General features: G+C 51.3%; 2 protein-coding genes across 2 annotated transcripts in view; one reads left to right on the forward strand and one right to left on the reverse strand.

The window, feature by feature from the left end:
• Window positions 1–20,951, forward strand: part of LOC126539132 (TBC1 domain family member 2B-like) — a 176,233-nt gene that overhangs the window by 134,986 nt on the left and 20,296 nt on the right. The window lies entirely within an intron of this gene.
• Window positions 1–20,951, reverse strand: part of LOC126539134 (uncharacterized) — a 131,049-nt gene that overhangs the window by 96,622 nt on the left and 13,476 nt on the right. The window lies entirely within an intron of this gene.

Consider the following 20,951-nt stretch of genomic DNA (forward strand, 5'->3'; position numbering starts at 1 on the left):
GACATTGAAAGCACACCTGCATGCTTCCGTACGCGTTAGGCCCAGCGCGAGTGATGAAATACATCATCTTCGTAACGCGCAAGCGCGGCTTCGATCTCGTTGGAGCATTATTGCTCGCCGTGAAGCCCCAAAAGTTATTTCGACCTAACGCGAGAAGCCCCAGCGTGTGTTCTCCCGTGGCGCGTTATACGTATATATGTATTTGCGCATGGCTTGGAGCACGAAAAAGCTAACGTGACAATAGCCACGCGGCACCTTTCACCTCGAAGCGTCGCTGCTCTCGCCCGTTCTCGTTTGTTCTCGCGGACGCCGAAGTACTAATAATCTACCGAGAAATGACTAAGCCTACAGAAGAAGCGAGAGAACGGCAGAGCGACGACCTATAGCTACACCGCTGCAATCAGATGCTACTTAGCGAAGCAACGCCCGCATACCTCGGCCTCGGATGAATCACCCTATAGCAGCGACACTGAATGCCGACTGAGAGGACGCCACGCACGGATTGGTCCGTGCCGGGTTTTCCCTCGCGTGGACGCATACGGCGAAACCGGGGCGTTGTGGAAGGTTATAAGAGGGGTCAAAGTTCGTATCGTCACATGTGGCCTCCACGGGGCGCCGCGGTGAGGCGTTAATGACGAACAGGCAGTCCCGCGTGAATGGACACAGAAGCGACTCGACTGCATGCGGGTGCAAACACCGAGATCATGTCCCGGGTACATTCTGCCCCGGGTAAAGGTTAGACGACGGCCCTGCAGACGTAAGCGTATAGGTATGGTGGTGGGGGGTGGGGGGTCGGCGTTCGGCTCGCGCTGCGTAATTACAAAGCCACCTGCATGTACGTCTGCTACGCGCATTAATTTTACACGAGAGCACCCTCCGGGCAGCCAGCCAAGCGAGGGCAACTGACTGACGAAGCTTGTGTAGGGCGCGGCTTGGATGCCTGCTGCTACAGTGGCACGCCCGACTGCGTGAGATGGTGGCGTCAATCACGCGGTCGAAAAACTTGGGAACAGAATAGGATGGTGGTACGCCCGGCGCGTCATCAGAGCAGACGACCTCATTCTGTAACGCCTGAAGAACTTGAACAGCAGGCTGAAGTTGCGAGGGTTGCAAGCTGAAGGTGTTGTACCTGCCACCAGAGAGTGTACGCTGCATGCTTGGGATTGCGTGAGAAAAGACATGGTGATGGTCCGTTCACGAGTGGCCAATGATATGCGTGAGGGGAATGTATATGAAGGTTGGGTAAGCTGAAGTGGTGACGTCTGCTGGCTTGCAAGGTGAAGGGATTGCACTTGCCACTACAGTGTAAAGGCCCTACGCCCACCTAGCTGCGTGATACAGCGGACGGAGGTTGTTAAACCAGTCACACGCTTTGACAAGCCGAACAAAGAATGACCTTGCATGCTGGGTGTGTCACTGGAACAGACTGTAAATTTGAAAAAGATGAGTGACCAATACGATATATCTGGAATGCCTCAAGACTATAGGCAAGCTAAACATGAAATGACATCAGAAACGTGAGGTTGAAAGGGGGTAAGCAAGCCTGACTGAGACCGCGGAGAACACGATCTTGCAGTTCTCGCCTGATAATTCTTGGCGACTCGCATCCTGACAATGTTTTATTATGACAGAACGGCACAGCACGCGCATAACACAACGCGCCAGCTGACGACCCTCTGCAAGACTCGCAGAAGAAAGCGCGCAATGGGCGACGAGCTAGATGCGGCATCAGTGAGGACGATCTTTTGCTAAGAGCGCATCGACCGAGCATTCAGCCGTTACGTAAGAGCCTCGAGCTGGAGAAAGTTCGACACACAAAAGGATAGAAAGCGTTCGATGAACGAGAGACTTCTCTCGAAAAAGAGGTGTCTCTCAAGCTTGTGACGTCACGGAGAAAGAACACCCAATAAAGTAAGAACGAGCGGTATTACCCCTTCCCTCTTCCTTCTCCCTCTTTCTTGTCCCCCTCGTCACGTAGCGGCGAAACTGCGTCACGTATTTGGAAGAGGAGGTCAACGTCGTTCGTCTGGCTTGACCAGACGAACACTCCCTTCTTTTCTTGAATACGCCGAGAACTCCCCCGTTCTCGCGTCGTTATTTTCTTTCTTTTCTTCTTTCCTGGTAGTCTGCCATCTCTACCTCCGGCGCAGCCACCACCAATGAAGTACGAGCCACGAACGATGCGCTCGTGATTACACTGGGCCAGACGCGCCGTCAATGCCAAAGCAGTCCGAAGGTTTGGATGGAGGGGGGGAGGGGGAACGGAGGGAGGGGGGTCAGTCTTTCCTACGTACGTGTGCGCGTCGGCGAGCAGGCGGTGATTACGCTGGGGATCATCCGTGACGGGTTACGGTGGCGGTGCATCGCTTCTGAGAAGACCTTGACAGCGGCTTCCCCTTGATGACTGTTCACGTATGAAGACCGAAGGAGTACGGGGATGATGGAAGGAGAGGGGTTCTGAACGATTGAACAGAGACTTCCACTGTGCTTTGCGACTGCTGGCTTCTGTTGCCTGTTAGATCCCGCAGAATGTGCGGGCCGGTTGTGGCACGTTTGGTACGCAGAAGAAATGCGATACGCGTCAGCGCTAGCCTTACTGTAAAGACTAGGGTGTTCTTGGATGTGTTGCACCGCCTTCCGCAGAAGAGCTATAGCGAGGCGCCCTAGTAGAGACGCTGGTCTAATCGTTTACTGATCTTCTGACTTTTTTCCCCCTCAGACGCGCCGCAATCGGCTTACTCTTTCCGGCAATTAGTGCTCGTTCGTCCTGGCAAGGTTCGTCGTTGGATTCGACGAACCTTGGGTCAAAAAGGGTTAAGAACACGATGCATTGGGCAAAAGAAAGAAAAAACGCACAAACGAAACAGTGTCGCAAACAACCGGTACAAGCGAACTGAAATCGGCGTAGCAATCACTTCGCTCATCGCGTACATGAAACGTGGGCGAATTCAACAGGGAAGTCGAACAGAACACATCGGAAGATCGGATGTACAGTGCCGTCCACTGCTGCGTAGAGCGCGCGAGTGGCCGGCTTTGCTCTCCGGGACGACACCTGGCGGCGGTTGCTGGGCCCGAGATAGCGTGCCCAGGAGCATGCGCCGCCTAATAAACATGCAAATTTGCGCGTGTTGCATTTAACCAGCGGTCACGTTCGTAAGCGCCTTTGTTATCTCGAACAGTCCATGATCGCGCTTCATTTGTTGCGAAAGGACCGGAACGCGTTATCAGTCCATACGCTTCATTCTATGGCATTTGCCGTGCCTCAAGCGCCCTCAGACTGAGTGCAGATCAGGGCAAACAAAGGCGCTTTTCAACGTCACCACTCGTCAAAAGCTGTTCTGCATGTCTGTTGGGCCGCGCATGCTCCTGGGCACACTATCTCGGACCCAGCAACTGGCGCCAGGTGTCGCCCTGCAGAGCAAAGCCCGTCGCTCGCGCGCTCTACACAGCAGTGGACGGCACTGTACGATTTCATTAGAGCCAGCACTGTTGACAGCAGCCAAACTGAAACGACCGTTCCGCGGCGGCGAAGCGGCAAATCGAAGCGCCGTCACGTTTTGACGGATCGCTTCTCTGCATCGCACGCGCGTGAAAGCGAACTTCGCCGAAGATTGTACCGGCCTTGAAAAAGATCCGTTGGCGGCAGCCGGGACTTGTACGGTAAATAGACGTGTGTAGGCTGAAGGCAATAGACGGCTTTGTACTCGGAACGCAGGGGAAACCGCCGTAAGCTGCTATAGCAAAGCCCTGGTTACGAGCCAGACGCCGTGGGCAGATCGAGCGCGTTCTTAATGGAGGTCATCGCATCGACCACGCCCCGCTATACGAGAGCTGGAGGCAGCAGCAGGCAACAGGTCTGGACGTCGCAAACCCACGCCAGGTGGGAAACACGCGCACCCTGTACTTTTCAACGGGTCAAGCGCGCCCACAGCTGCCTGTCGCGGCCAGCACGTATAGGAGCTTGACGTGTCGAGGCCGCCTTGATGTTTGCGAGATATCGATCGCGTGGGACGACGTTTTGGGCGACGTTTTGATCCGTGTACAATGCACTGGCGGCGGCGACGTCAAGCATGCTACCCGTCTACGGCGTAGAGACGCTGCTGTGTCACTGTTGATGTCTGTAGTCCTTGAGATTACGTCTATACTGTACAGTGACGTCTATATTTTTCGGTCCCTTGGCTTTGACAGCTTAAAGAGCTTTGTGAACTAATATATAGACCGTTGAAAGGACCTTTACAAACACAGATGCAGAGAGCGTTTAGAGATATATCTACCTTAGACATCTTATAGACTACTTCACCTTCCTGTCGATTTTCATTTTGTCTACACAAACCCGACAGATAGTAAGAACTTGTGAACTTTACGAAAATAGATGCAGACATCCCTGTCTCACCGAAGTCTTGTAGCTATTTTATAAACTACTTCCCCTTCCTGTCGATTTCCATTCTGTTTATACATAATTGGTAGGCAACATTTGGACGAATGGCCGCAGGTAACACTACAAAGTCCGTGGACTGCACGCTTCGTAAGACGGTGTATATACCGCACATGGCAGTTTGTCGATACGACTACGAACTAGCTTTGACGTAGAAATTTTCTTTCGTATTCTCGAGGTTATTGCCCACACTGCTCGGAGAGTCGGGTTCACCCGATAAACTTGGTCGCGTACACAAAACGCGCCGCGAACTGCCGAACGAAAGCCGTACGGGGATCTTTTCATCCTCGGCCCCGAGTCGTGACCAAAGTGACCGCACATGTATACAGCTTTACCAACGCTGCGCGCAACCTGCCTCCTGAAACCGTGTAGCACGCGCGCGCTCGGAAAGACGTACAGCACGTCCCCGAGCGCGCCAATAAAGACGCCTCTGTCGCTCGTTCTCGCGCGCTCGGTGCCGCTGTTCTTGTTGCTCCCGCCGAAGATGCAACGGCAAGACACGTCTGCGCGCAGATTGCTCACCGCAAGCTGCAGCGTTAAAAGACGATCCCGCGTTTTCTGCGTTTGGCCCCGGACGGAGAATAAACCCAGAGGCGTAAAAACAATACAGCGCCGGCGAAACAACGCAACCAGGTTACTACTCTCTTCAGCGCAATGAAGAGGAAAGAAGAGGGGGATTGATGCCTGGGAACAACGAGAGTCGGGAATGATGCGGGGGCGCGCCAGACAACGGCATGCAGGGAAGCTTGCTTCGGCGAATAAAGAGGTGAAAGCGTGCAGAGCCGAGGCGGGGACGTGCGCTTATACGTCGAGGTTAAAAGAAACGTCGGCGCGCTGCAGGGAAAACCCACGCGTGGGAAACAACGCGAGCCCGGTCGTGAACGGCAGTGTAGCTCGCCTTGTTTACGACCCATAGAAAGAAGTTACGCGGCGCGCGCCCGGGTGAGAAAGAAAGAAAAAGAGCGCGTTGCCGGCCTGTCGGTGGCGCAACTTCAAAGAGACCTCAGTGGTGGCGATAGCGAAAGCGCTTAGCCTTTTACCGAATGGGCCCCCGTTGCTCGCTCTTGGTCTTTTTATTTATTTATTTTTTTCTCGTGTATACAGCGTACCGCGTTCTTCGCGCCGACAGTCTCGCGCGATCATCGGTCCCCTCTGCATGTTGTGATTAAGTTTTCAGACTAGCACGTATCTCGTAGCTATACGCTTTTCGAAGCGATTTTCACAAGTTGTTAAGGCGTTTCATAAACGGCATCCCCAAACGACGACTTGCGTACCCAAAAAAGCCCGAACTCCTTTGTACACCTGGCCGATGGCGCCACCTAAATTTGGGTCTCCTATTAAAAAGTACCTGAGCGTGGTCGTTGCCATTATACCATTACTGTTATAGCTGCCGCTTCCTCTCGACTGCACAAGCTTGGCAATCTCCGCACATGCTCGGTTATTGTAGGTAAGGGTAGAACGGTTACGAAATACTAATGCACTCTATTAGGGGGTTTTAGCGTACCATACATTGGCTAACGCCACTTGCCGGTTTTTGTATGGCGCGGCTAAGCCGCGCTACGCACAAATCAGCTTAGTCTGAAAAGGTAGCCTTAGTGATAAGGTATCATTAGTGATAACCGGTTAATTATTACAAGCGCAAATGTAGGTCAAAGTTTCCTCGTTTTGAATTTCGCGCCAAAACCCCAACGCGAGTACGTCAGAGTTGACGTCACGTCACGAGTTTCGAATACATAATTTCGTATTAGGGCCGGCACTGGACGCAATAAACGCTCCCACTACTTCCCACGATGAACCTTTGGCTCCTCCATAACACAATGTGGTGTATTTTTACCGATAAAAAATTAACTATAGGCCCTATAGCAGACGCGGTACAAATCCGATCCATGACGTCCATGACGTCACAGGGTTCAGTTGAAGGGATTTGAAGGCGGCGTCGCCACCAGTCATTTCTTCTTGCGCCTTTTCTGACTTGGCAAGTGTCTTCTCGCGATACCAGTGGTTTTTTTTTTTTTTTTTCCTTTCTTTCTGACATTGTAGAAGGGCAACTTACTAAGACAGAAGGAATCAGTTTTCTCGTAGTGCCCCTTCGAGTAAAACATGCAGAGATGGTAGGTGGCCGAAGCTGTAGATGTAACTGTAGAGCGGCTATTGACATTCTAAAGCTGCCTATTACCTCGCACAGCGGTGAACAGTTAATGCGTCCACTCGTTTGTTTGCAGATGCATTTTTCTCGCAACCGCACGGTTGTGAGAGAACTATTAGTTTCACTATTAGTTTCACTATTAGTTTGTCTAAGCTCGGGTTCTACTACAAACACTCCATTTTTCGCGCGTCGCGACGTCAAGTTAACACGCCCGTGGTAAAGTTTGGGAGCAGTTACGCTAACGGCCTGCAACTGTGGGACTCCTAACGCGTCTGCCAAATCACCGGCGCCCACGCTTGCTTGTAAAACTTACAACCCTTCGCATAAATCAGCAGGCAAAGCGCTCCCGGGTTAACACGGCGTTTCGGTGCGCTGAACTGGACCGAAAGAGAAACAGGGCAGTATGCAAATGGAGCGCAGACAAAGCGGACGCCAAGTGCCTGAATCTCGCGCCCAAATGCAACATGTGCACAAAGTCTGCAACGTTCGCCGCTAAATTGGCATCACTGCTTGGCAGAACTCTGTTTGACCGACGCAGTTCCAGACTCTTCCTTGAAAGTGGACAGCACGGGTGTACTGTTCCGTGCATTCATACTGTTTGCCTTAGCGCTAGCTGTAAAGTTTTTCACAAGGCGACGCAGAGCTCCGGATGACAACGGGTTGTTTTAGACGAGTTCAACGTGAGCGTGTCCAGTCAGAAGTCGAGCTGACCTAGCACGACCCGACCGCGTTTACAATGGACCTTGCCGAGCAGGTTGCGCGAATCAATCCGCACCTTCAGGCGCGTTGGCTGAACTCGCCTCGACTCCGCTCGACCTGAGCCGCTAGCGTTAACGCGAGACCGGTGACCCGATTTCGGCCCTATACAAGCCTACTCGACCCGACTTTAGCGGGTTCATAGGTACGGTTCTGTGAATCAGATGAAATCGGGTCAACTCGGCTTGTCGATCCCAAAACCGGACGTCGGGTTCATATAGCGGGTCGAGCATAGCGGATCCCGAGTCGAGGTCTGTCAACCACCCTGCAAGGGGTGCGTTTACTCGCCCGACCCGCTTGACAGGGATTCATGTAAGCGCAGTCAGACCGGGCTGGGTCAGCTGGGCTTCTAATTCGACACGCTGGCGTCGAGTTCATAAAACGAAACTACACAGAGATAAAAAAGAGTTGCGAAGGGGTCGCGTACTTCGCGTATAGGACTGCCGGTAAGACAGCACGTGTGGTGGCCTACAGCAAACAGGCGGCTTAAATACAACTATTGCTGAAATCTTGGCGACATGTTTACTGGGGCTGTTCATCATCATCAGCCTGGCTATGCCCGCTGCAGGGCAAAGGCCTCTCCCATACTTCTTCAAATACCCCGGTCATGTGCTAATCGTATCCATGTTGTCCCTGCAAACTTCTTAATCTCATCCGCCCAGCTAACTTTCTGCCGCCCCCTGCTACGCTTCCCTTCTCTTGGGGCTGTTAGCATCCTTCAATATAGGACGCATGCAGCCGCAAATCTTAGGGAGTCGGCGGCTGGTTATGCCGCGGAAAGGACGGTACACACGTTTCGGTTACGCGCGCTTGTCTTGTCGCGCTCCGGTCGGGGAATGAAAGGAGCTCGCGCGTCGGCGAGTTGTGCGCTGTGACGTCGAGAGGGTCCTCCTTTTGTTTACGCGGACAAAGCGGTACACGGGCCGGACAATCTGGCGTCAGCGTATGTGCACATAAACACGTCTTTCACTCAGGCGTGTTGAAAGCTCGAGACGCAACAAGGGATGCCGAGGGAACGTCGTCGGCCATCTAGAAAAGGCCCTTCCTCAAAAGTGCGTCGGCAGCAGGTTGCCAACTTTCGTGGCGGCTGCTATGTAGGAAGGAGGCCTCGACGGTGTTTGAGATGACGCGCACGTATACACGTGCTATCGCAGACTCGGCGCAGCGAGGTCTGGCTTTTATTGTTGGCTCGAGAAAGAGCGTGCCCGCCACGTCGTTCTCTTAGTATCTAGGAATAACAAGAGGAAGATTTGCCTCTCACGACTTCCTACATAAACACGTGAGAACGAATAAATTTTCCTTCGAGACATGCACTGCACAGAATTCGAATAGATTTGTTGCATTTAAAAGAAAAACAAAATGTCTACAGACTGTAGGTATAGATTCCTTATTTTGGTCGCCACTTTCTTTTTCTGCGCAAGTTGTTGCAAATCGCAAAGACACATACAACTAAAGAATCGAGTTTACAACTCAGCACTAGGCAACATGTGTAATTTTGTAAGCACACATTGAGATATGCAAAGCGAAAGAAGAGGGAGGGAGAAGTACGTGTGGGGGGATGAGGGCGATTTCGACCGCTGGGTTACGCATGCATTTTTTCCCCTTTTCCTTCTTGCATTTCGCTGCCAGTGAAATGCGGCCATGCACCAAGGCCGGGAATCGAACCCTCGACCACGATGCTTAGCGGCAGAACGCCATAGCATACATGTACGAAGCACCGCCGCAGGGTCACTTGGATGGCACTAGTTGACTTCGCGGAAACACCGCATTTGGGATTTTAGCGAAACTTACACCTTGGACACGCTGGCAGAGTGGCAGAAAGCCAACAACGGCGGCGATATCAAAAGGCGTTGTAATGCAAAGTAACGTCTCTCGAACGACCGTGTTCGTAAGGAGATTGTGTCTGAAGCCAAGGCCGACGCGCACAAGGTTGGCAGCGGACGCCCTTTTTGTATATATCTATACACACACAAACCGTCGACCACCACTGACACGGCCGCTGGCGACTTTTCCGCCATACGTGGGTCACGGCCATGCGCGGCGGGGGGGGGGGGGGGGGGGGGGGGGGGGGCAGAGGAGGCGAGACGAGACGAGACGGAGGAGTCGTTTATGAGGCGGCCTCTGCAGCGTCTCCGAGCGCGCCAACCATATACTCGCACACACTGCGCGTTTCCAGCGACATAAGCGATTGTTACTGCGCACTTGCTGCTGGTCAGGCGGCGTATACGAGTTGAGAACCTTCGTAACTATAGCTGTGACTATCCCTAACTCTGTATAGTCGAGTGTTCGACGAACACTCGTCTGGTGAGGTAGCGTGCTGGACAAACGAACTGCCGCGCGACTGGCCGCTGGAGGCACTTGCGTGTATTCGCGGGCTTCTGTCCCACTCGGTAAAACACTCTTATGTAGCACGTATCGAGCAACAGAAAGCTGTACCGGGAGTTTTTCATGTTGCTCGACAATTTTCTCATTGACACTTTTCATCTAATTATAAGAGTTGATTAATTATGACTAATTACATAATTAGGCGGAACGTAAAAGAAAAATACTCTGAGTATCTCAAGGCGAACACAAACAAAGTTACCTTGGTTCTGTCCGGCTACGTGACGTCTGCATATTTTTTTTTAGAATCTTGGAGCATGATAATTGGGACACCCCGTATATAGCAGCCATTTCCTTTGAACCGTCAATCCATCTAATTCCCGCTGTCATCACATGAATTTGTTCACATATTACGTGTCCATCCGCTCATACTCCCAACAGATGTTCCACTCGCGAGCTTGTTCCAGCCCCGCTCTCAGTGTGAACATCGTGAAATCTTATTATTTCCTTGTTTCCTCATTCACGAGGGGACGGTGGTAATGCCACGATTCAGAAGGCTAACGGAGATTAAAAAGAAATAATACAATACGAGAATAATATAAACGAATACGAACGATATAAAACGGGTAATCGGACAATTCTTGCTGCAATTGATGCCCCCCTTCATTCGCCTCCGGCCGTAAACGATGCAGAGAGTGAAAAAAAAAAAAAAAGAAAGAGAACTACGTCGTATAATGTAGGCCAACAGTGGAACACTTTTTCTTCGGGATGGCGGGGGCGCTGATTTATTCGCCCCGTTTCGCCCATGTGCGCTGTCCGTACCGTCGACGTCTCGGACAATGCTTGCGCGGTGACATATCTCATCCAGAAAGGAGATGACGTCAGCGACGCGGCCGCTCGCGTCGAGTCGCTGGGCCGTCGTCGATCGCCTTGAAAGGAGGACCCGACGCGACGCGTTCAGCCGCCCGAGTACACCGCTGTGCTCGGGACAATCGAGGCATTGTCCCGGGCTCTCTGTCGTATATAGAGCGTGGCCGCGAAAGGTGGCGGGACAAAACAGATAAAACTCACTCGCTGTCGTGCCTGAAGAATGTCCCGTTATGCGTGCTTAGACGCGCACGAGGGACCCCGGTTTCATCGGTACCATCAGCGCAGCGCATTCGAGGCGGAGATGAAGGCGCACGATAATGCGTGCAATGCAATAAATCTTCTTCGCGTTCTTCATCACTCAGTATTGTAGGGATGGGCGTATATTTGAATGCGGTTCGAATATTACTTGCATTCGAATATTTGTTCGAATATTATTTGTATTCGAAAAGGAGCTATTCGGTATTTTTGAATATTCGAAACTAAACACATAATTCGCAATAGCTGAATGGTAAAGTCTTGTTGCTGTTCTATGTCTGCTAAACGAGGTATCACAGATTACAGGAAGTCGAATGACGACCGCAGTTTTCGAAGGAAAGCAGTAACAAAATGGATTACGAAAGCGTTATTTTGGGTTTCGCGGCGGAAGCCTACATGACAGCCTGTGTATCTGGCTTGGAGTATATCATCTTGTGTTTTGTCAGTCTAGTAACGTAGCATCCATTGATCTTCTCCTTGCAACGAGCAATTTTACATATATTTACGGCACACAGATCCTTGGGCACGTTCTGATCGTTTTTCTGGAACCATTTATTTAACGGTTTTGGAAAGCTTATTTGTAACCAGACTAAGTAATCTTGTGTTTAAAACTGATTATTTGTCATTGATACTTAGCTGTCTTATTTTGGACAAGTTAGTGCATGCGCGGTACCTACTCATGCAGAAATAAATAATTCTGCTGGAAATACATATGCATTATTTGCATATACATATATGTGTCTGCGTTTTACTATTCGTATTCGATCCATATCCGAAAAAGATTATATTCGCCCAATTCTATTTAATAATGCTTTTTTTTTTTTCACACATCCCTTGTTAGGAGACCAGGCAGCGGTGGAATATCTTAGTTCCATACATGAAAAGCACATATCAGCTAGCTTGATGCACTTTTTATAAACTGAAGGCGGTACTGCATTTCGCCGCCATCGAAATGTGACTAGGATTTGACTGCGCGACATTGTGCCATTACTAGAAAGAATCCGGGCGCTAGTGTCTACATATGGGAGCTAGAAGTACGCCGGTTCAACCAGCAATGGGAATTATGGGCACAGTACGCATGGTTTTGCCTAAATTTCGTCCTCGCTTCATACGGCTATGCGAATTGATGCATTTGAACGAAACGTTGCTTTGTAAACGCAAATATTCACAATGATTATGCGTGTACATGGGCACGTGGGACTTATTACGTTGTGTGGGTATTCTTTCTTTTATTTTTAAGTATGATTTTTCAAGGACGAAGACAAATCCATGTATACTACCCATTCTATGGTATAGTTTAATGATTGCAGCGACACAGGCGAAGGTAAATTTTTAGGCATTCGTTTTGACGGCGTTATATGTGGATGCGAAGGAAAACTGCCAACTTTCAAAGGCCGCTGTTCCTAGCGTTAATCCCTCTACTGAATCAGGCCTTTATTCGGCCAGCGTATTTGATGCTCGCATTTTCGCCTCTCACGTGTTCGCGCGCAATTTACACTATACGACTTGAAGGTGAACACCAGATACGCGCGCTGGAATATATGGAATTCACTGGTCGCTGACAGCCTAATGCAGGGGCAAACACACCGCCGTCCAACTCATATAGATAATCTGTACAGATGCGCCAGCCAATCACATTAGCTCATTTCCGTGACGTCATGGCAGAGGCAAACTCCTTGCAATATCTGAGTTCCTCGGGAAGTATGTTTTGAAGCGCGGAGGATCATATGGCAGGTGCAGTGAAGTTCTGTGCAGTGCGGTTTTGTGCGTGCGGCTCGTACTGGATTCGCAGGTACCGAGCTTGCTTTGTAGGCACGTGGCATTTGATGATTGTCGTGCGGTCTCCTTATAGGATACGTTGGTACTTGAAGTTGGCTGTAATATAGTAGAGGGTACTGCTCGGTCTGATTAGCTGCATTTGTGCAGCACCGCGCCGTGACTATTCAGCGCATCAGCTTGCAGGAACATTGACCTGTGCGGACGCTTAATTCGCCCAGGCTGGTTTCCCGCCGCGCAACCCGTTACGCAAGGTTCCGCAGGCAGCGCCCGAGTTAGTGCTGGTCTAGATTTATCCTCAACCACGGCGGGTTTCGGATAGACTGTTAACCGAGACGCATGGCGTCTGCATACGTGCCCGCAGGCGAAGGGGCTCGGCAGACTACAGTTCGATGGAAAGGGGTGGCGATGTCGCGTTCTGTTAATCGGCGACCGAATCTCGTCGAATCTCCGACCAAACGAGGTCGGGACGGTGTGCGCGCGGTTGAACTAGCGGCATACGTCGAGGTCGCTCGCGCACGTGCCGAAGGCAAATGGAATAAACAAAAAGATTCCCAAAGGAGTGAAGGGGAGGGAACGGGTCGCAGCGGCTCCTCGCTTCACGGCGTGGATTGTCTTGTCCGTGTCGCGGGATACGCTAGAGCGAGGACAAGAGAGTACAGACGAAGCACTTGTGTCGTCCGTTCCGGGTGTAGCATAAAAGGACTCTTCGTGTCGCAGTGTATATCCCGTCGTCCATTGCCTGAGCAGGACCCACTGTAAGACAAAAGAGCAGACGTTTGTGTCGTCTGTTCCGGGTAGGGGGCAGGAAAGAACAGGCGAAGGAGGTACTGGAGCAGGTCGGAACACACATGGAGGAAGGAAGAAAGTTAGGAGGGAGCATAGCACAACGCGAATGAAGCCAAACCTGTCGGCCCAACGCGTGATCGTCACGTGAAAGTGCGCGGTTGGTTTTAGCGTTCCCACTCTGCAGGCAGAGATACGGCAGGGAAGCCGAACAAGCAGGCACAGAATAAAAACTAATGGCACAGCTACTGGGAACCAAACATCTCAGCTAATTTCGATTCATGCTCCATGATCTCGACGCAAGGGGTCACGTGTGTTGGACCGACACTGAGCAAAGGGACCGGCGTCACGGAGCGTTCGCTTGCCAAGGCTGACTGCGTGACGTAACGCTCTCTCCTAACTTTTTCCTCCTTGGGAACACACTTCCTTGGTGGTTCGGTCGTCCGTTGTAAACAGCGACAGACGACGAGAGCAGACGACACACTTGGCTTGTTCCACAGACGCCGCCTGTCCCGCTGTTTTACAGTACGGCTCGTTACCAAGTGGTACAAGTGCGGACACGTCAGTAAAGCTCCGTCGTTGTTCGTTGACGGAAGATGGCGTCCCGCTGACAAAGCTAGGACGGCAAGCGCGAAGGGACGGTGGAGAGGACCGCGCGGCCCTGAAAGCAACCGGCGGGGGGTACCGCGACCGCGCGCGCCTCGTTTTCTTTCGTCTTCACAGGGTCGAAAGGGTGGTGTCTGCGACGGCAAACCACGCTGCGTAGCTACCGTGCCTGGGGCAAGTCGCGCGTGTCTTCTCTAGAAGCCAGCTCAACGGGGCGCGCGGTTTGCGTAGCACGGTCTCTTCTGCGTACTGCGCGCGCCGTTGTCCGCGGAAGCACGCGGGGCACGGCTCTCGGGTGGCGTGAATGAATGGACGGGTGAATGAATGAATGAATGAATGAATGAATGAATGGTGTGCGAGGCGGCGTCAACCTGTGGACGGCAACGGAATGCGAATGAGAAGAGCGTTGCATCGGCTGTGCGCAAGGCGACGCGCCGTCTGGCCCACCCAGTATACCAAACACTAGACAGCTTTAGATTAGGGAACGCAAGCGGCTTGCATACGCAAAAACTAGGGGCCGCGGTACTGCGCATGCGCAGACTCAGACGTAGGGGTGTGCGCATGCGAATTACCGTCGCCCCTAGTTTTTGCGTACGCAAGCCGCTTGCGTCCCCTAAACTAAAACTCAACATTCTGGACGCTTTCGCACGCCTTGCGAAAGGAGAAAGCAAAGACAGAACAAGATGTGCGTTTAACATCCGGTGACTGACATCTAACTCGTCATGCATGTCGCCGCAAATGGTTTCTCTCGACTGTCGTCGATATCTGTCGAAGAGAAGAACCGTATTTCCGGACACTGCTTAATGTGGAAGACTGCCGTATTGTTCCGTACACACTGAAAAGCTTAAACCAACGGAATAGACGCTGCAGAACTCGATCCCGGCAACAGTGAATTGTCTGGGCATCAATTCATTTCCTAGACGTCGTAGTAAAGAAACGGCGGTGCTTCAGAACATCTCATTTTTCAGCGATAAAAAAAAAAGGATCTGATAATTTGCCGTGAGAGCTTTAACGGCCTAGAGCAGCATGGGGAAAATGCCTGCTGCACGATTGGCGCAGCAGAAAAGAATGTTACTGTGTTACCAAACGATTGATCTGACACGGATACGTCGGCTAAGGCTAGACCTCTCTACCCGCGTATCGGCCGTATGGTAATAGTGATACGGTAATAATCTGCATTACCTGGTTTCCCCTTCTTTTTCCCGACAAATATACATACGCACGGCCTGTTGCTTTTCCATTCGGTGATAATGCATGGCAAAAACTCGTTAACGATTTGGGAAGAGTAGCAAACCGTGACCAGAGTTGGATAGCTTAGAGGATCCATTCAACGTACACGTTGGGGTCAGCGGAGACGCGCCCCAGACACCTGCGAAGTGCCTCTGTACTAGCAGAATGCCAGCTGAGTGGACGCGGCAAAGAGGCTACGTGGGAGGTCCACATTCCCCGGACAATGTGGTGGGACGGGGGTCACAAGAGGTGAGCTTTCCGAGTTTCTGGCCCCCCGCCGAAACTGCACTTTACGATGCGCCAAACGGGAAGAACCAACTGGTTTCGCGCCTCTATCTTCTTTTTACCAGCTTGCGGTAGGCCGAGAATGCGGCCGGTGGCTGGGAAAAAAATTCCATTAACGTACTTCCTAACCCATTCTACCATTGTGCGTGGTCCTTGACTGTTCATCCAGACCACCATTGTGTTTGGTTCTTTGTGGTGAATGAGCGACTCGCAACCGCCCTTCGAAACCCGCACGATTAGAATGGCGAATCACGGCAAGAATTCAGTTCTTTTTTGTTCCATGTTCCTTTGGTGGGCGGTTTCTGGGAGGACGTGGTATGCACGTGTTTCAGCAGTTCCTGACCGGTACGCAAGCACAATTCGTAAACCAGTATTGTATCATCATTGACCTTGCGCTATTGTAAAAGCTATTACCGAAGGCTATACTGTAAAAGCGGACGGAGGTACCTGACCCAATGTCGCTAATGGAGGGGCCTTTGTGCTGCAGTGCATGGCTTCCGAGATCTGGGGCCGGCTGTGTGCAGTTCAATGTTTCCCACAAGAACTACTCGAGCAAACTCCGGCTCTGCGTTCGTTCAGCTACTACAACAGGAATAACGGGCAGTACAAGGATTTGTCTAATCTTCGTGCCTGTGGCTTCGTGCTCTCTTGCGGCCTTATGTAGAGGTGGTTTCCAAAACATGGCGTCCATGACGTGTGTTTCCGGCTCCGCTTAGGTAGGGTTTAGCGTCCGAATGGTAGCGCCCTCTGAACAAAAGAAACGGGTCTTTAAGGCTGTGCTTTTGTTGGTTGCATGCGGCGGAAGCGATTGCGTGAGCCGGGAACACATCATAGATGTGTGTTTTTCTTTTTTACACCACCTATTGCTTACGGTGCGTACCGTTAGCAAACTCATGGCGTTCGATATCTGTTTCTGTTACTCATACGCTGGGGTGCGGATTTAGACACCCATCTTTTCAAGTTTTCCAGGCAATGTGCTTCTTTTATTTACAAATTTTGTTCCTGAACGCTTGAGGGCTATAAGTTTCTGCACACACCCGTAATCATTACGCTTTATAACGCAATAATTTGTCGCAAATGATCAATACGCAGAGCCCCAAAGATGTTTGTAGTCACAAGGACGCAGTTTAAGCAAATTCCTTCCAGAGTTCCTTCTAGTGCTTCTTGTAGGAAACTACGCTTCATGGAGTGGACGTAAATTAGACCCATTATGACGGTTGTTGAAGCTATTGAAGTAGCCTGATTTACTGGCACAGCTTCAGTGAATGGTCAATGCATTTGCTCAGTGTACCTTTAATGTTGCTCCACCACGTATGTACATCCGTAACCTTAAACGCCACACGACGCCTTGCTTTGAACCACTGCAAGCGCTGCCGCGGGAGACAGACACGCCGTACGACATGGACCACACCACGTGTAGATCTTGCCCTCGAATGCCACTAAATAACAAGGCACGACGGGGCAGCGGAGAGAGAGAGAGAGGGAGAGAGAGTGGGATAGAGAGGGAGAGAAGGGGTCGCTGGCTTTGGGAGTTACGGGCAGTTCTCGAGTTTGTACGTGCATGTTTGCGCACTTGCGTGTGGACAGGGGTGGGGTGCGCCAAGAGTGGGGGAGCTGCACGGGGGCATCTCAAAACGTATGCGCCGGTTGGGGGGAGTGGGGGGGGGGCGGGGGCATGAAAAAAGTTAGACGGTGCTCCGCAGAGGAGGAGGGAGTGAACGACTCCGTCTACATTGTCATTTCTCGCCAAAAAGCGTGCAGCCCTGATAAAGCCAAGAGTTGCGTCTGAATACACCAGGAACGAAAAGTGGCACAACAGCGGGCCAAACTCAAGAACTATCTCTCTGATTAGTCGAAGCTCTTGCACTGGCCACTCATGGCAGCGGAGTCGTTAATAATAGAAGAAGCTCCCCTCTCCGGTTGGTCGACGTCCGTTCATAGACCAATCACGACAGCGAAGTCATCAACAAATCATTAAAGCAACAGAGGGGCTATCAATCAACCGCTCTGTATCAATAGGCGTGTTCAAAAAGTTACGTCTATGATGTGTCCCCGGCTCCGCAATTGCTTCCGGCGCATGCAGTTGGCGAAAGCATGGCCTTCGAGATCTGCTTCTGTTGCCTTGATAAAGCCCTCGTTGAGGCTTGAATTTGGACGCCACCTATTCCCGCAACCTGGCGTGTTAATGTGTAGCCAGAGCACTTGCACTAACGATTTTGCATCCACGAAGCGCGTCCGCAGCGACAGGGGAATCGAACGCGCGACCTCGTGCTTTGCAGCAGAACGCTGTACCCACTGAGCCATTGCGGCCGGTAGTCGTGTCATCCGGCTAGTTGCAAAGTCTGACCTGATGTGTCAGGCCATTCATTGCATGGAACTTCTAGCGAAACCATTTATGTCTGTCCTTACTTTTGAAGCCTTATCTAAGCGCGGTTAGTTTTCTCTTTCATAGTTCCGCGCAATCACGGCGTCTTTTAGTACGTGCACATGCGTGACCCGCCGAGTGCCAGGGCTTAGAAACGCTGCATGGCTCCGCGCCGAGAACCACATCGTACCACCCTCGCCTGAGTGGAAAGGAGAAAAAAGGTCGTCAAAAGCCGGGTGGAAAGGGACCGTGCCACCAGTTCTCGTGGTGGTTGCAAAGGCAGTTGTTTTTAGGCATTCTTTCCTTCCCCTTTCCCAATGCTCGAAGAAAGACGGTGCTCGTTCTCATTTTTTTTCTCGTGGTTTCTCCTTATATTTGTTTCACTTAGCGGCGCTCCAAGAGAGTCGAGAAAGGTCGTTCGCCAGCCTCGTCTGGCCGACGCGTTTCCACGGCATGCTGAGCCATGCGTGGTAGAAGCAAATAAGCGCAGCGAAGAAAATGATGGGTGTGCAGCAGCGGGGGCGGGCGGGCACGCGAAAGCGGATATCCGGCGAAGAAAGAAAAAAAATCTGTATACGGCACAGCAATTCCGGCTCGCAACTTCTCTCTCTCCTTCAAGTGGCTCGAAGACTAGAATGACAGTTTGGTGGAAAACTGTATATTAGAATCAACAGGCCACATCAGGCAGAGTCGCAGTTCGCCGTGGCGCGAGATGTGAGAGAGCCTTAGTTTGTCTGCGTACGTTTTTTTTTTTTTTTTTTTTTTTTTTTTCCCGGAACACCGGAGGCGTAGACGGCAGTATAGCAACGCTGGTGGCGACTTCCTGCGACGCACTGTTCAACGATGCGTTAACAACGTTTTCGTATTACACGAATGTTCTCATTCAAGGAAGCTGAAACGGTTAACGACTAAACGATCATGCTGCGCCTACCGCTTTGCTGCAGCTAGGGATTATAAGGTGGTCGCAAGCTGTTTCGTCTGCGTAACAAGTCTGGGCAAATAGCTGGCGCCACCATTGCGGCTGGTCGCATCTACGTCACCGGAAACCCGCCGACACCCCATGGAGAATTCCCTCCGCATGAACAAGTGAAAAGTATATTACGTCTATTCTATCAGTAATAGACGTACAGTCAACCACAAAAGTTTGCGGAACGCGGAATCTAAGAAAGCGTATAATTTCCGAACAGCCTGCAACAGTGGCCAGTAAAACCATACATCAAAATGTTGTTTGCATATACAATAATACATATACAATACAATAATGCATACACAATAAGACGCTGAAAAATGCGAATACCTGCCTGCGATGTGAGGCTGCTGAGATATTCTGCTTTTTTGTCAGGTCCCGCGGTCCGTAAATGTTTGCTGACGACTGCACCTAGTTGGCCGAAGGAATGCGGGTGCCCGTATCTCGTTGCGTGCGTGTAATCCGAGAATGCTTGCAGAAAGTAACGAATAAGGAACAGAGAAACGATGGTCATATTAAAGAGTGTTTCGATCTGTACTACGATATGCACGGCTGAAAACGGCAGGCAGTCGCAACTAGACGTCGCCCTCTGCGAAAAATTATCTATACCCTAAGGACCACCCGTTGTTCAGTGGATAGGGGCCAACATACGGCATGTTTTTGATCCCTCGATAACGAAGTAAGCCGAAATAAAAGCTCGGCGCCAGCTCGGTTCTCCCGGCCACAGCTGCGCATTCTAATGGGGGCGGAATGCACGAACTCTCGTGTGGCGAGGTTTCAGCGCGGCTTCATTTAGTTGAAGTATAGGAAGAATAAATGCCTTATACAACAACGTGTGGCCTTTGGATGCATACATACCCAATCACTTAACGTGACCAAGGTTCTAGTACAGCAATTTCTACAAACTTGGCCGCTGGCATACATATATAGTCACGGCTAACTGCGTCACAATGCGGAAAAGACACCGGGATGATGCCTCTTATATCGAGCGAAATTTCCGTCGTCCCTGCAGAGGCCTTGGAATTGCGCGCAGTGATCAAGCGGAATGAGTGGATAGGACAGCCAAGCCATTGGCGAACGGGCCGAGGGCCAAGAATGTAATGAAGCCGCCGGGACGAAGTATGCCGGAACAAAGGAGGCTAACGCAGCGCGTCAAGGCCACGATATTCAGACAGAAGGGCGAGGAGGAAAGCACCCTCCCCGATCTTTTGAGGCCGCGCGACAGGAGAGAAAGAAGAAGCCTTTGTCAGGGAGCAAAGACAAGACAGGATCGATGGTCGCGTTTACTGCAGCGCCTACAAAACAAACCGCACATTGTCTCGCCGTCGGCTTCTCGGTCGGGATTCGATTTTTCCGATGTGAGAAGTTGACAGCTGCGTGGTCCGGTGTGTCCTTACGTTGCGCCTCCGTGCAACGAAGACGTTTGGTCCACCGATGAAACAGCTACACAAATACGCATGTGACAGCGTGTACTATATGTTTTGGTAATCGCGACAACTTCTTCCCTTTATATATTTTCTTCCTGGGACAGGAAGTGCTCAGTGTACGGTTCACCGCCGTCCACGGCTCCATTGTGATTAACGGAGCTGTTTGTATTGAAGATGTTTACTGTTGATCTCCATCGGTCAGTCGGATACATATACATTGTCTTTCGTGGCGACTCCCAAAGTAGAGGTTAGTCTATAGCGACAGGCTTGCTATGATATATGGTCCAGGGGAGACAAATGGGGTTGAGAGAAAACACACACACACACACACACACACACACACACACACACAGAGAGAGAGAGAGAGAGAGAGAGCTCTGCGAACCGACAAAACGACGTTCCAGATCGCAATGCCGAACGATCGTGGCCCCATGTGGCGAAACGTAAGCCTGCGAGCCATTCCCGCTCTTTAAGAAAGCAAAGAGCGCACCGAACGTTGAGCTCCACGGTATATAACGCCGACTGGCAAGGACGCAATGTTGCAACCACCCCCGCACGCGTGTGCATAACCTTCGCAACTTATTTACGTATATACCGCAGAGCGCGGCGAGATCTCGCACACGTGCGACGTCTCTCGCACTGATGGCAGCGTGATCCTCGCGTTCCCGAACAAACACACAGAGGCGCGAGCGGCGGTTCTGTCCGCGCACTCGTTGAGTAGCGGG

The sequence above is a fragment of the Dermacentor andersoni genome, chromosome 11, assembly GCF_023375885.2.
Source record: "Dermacentor andersoni chromosome 11, qqDerAnde1_hic_scaffold, whole genome shotgun sequence".
Classification (NCBI taxonomy): domain Eukaryota; kingdom Metazoa; phylum Arthropoda; class Arachnida; order Ixodida; family Ixodidae; genus Dermacentor; species Dermacentor andersoni.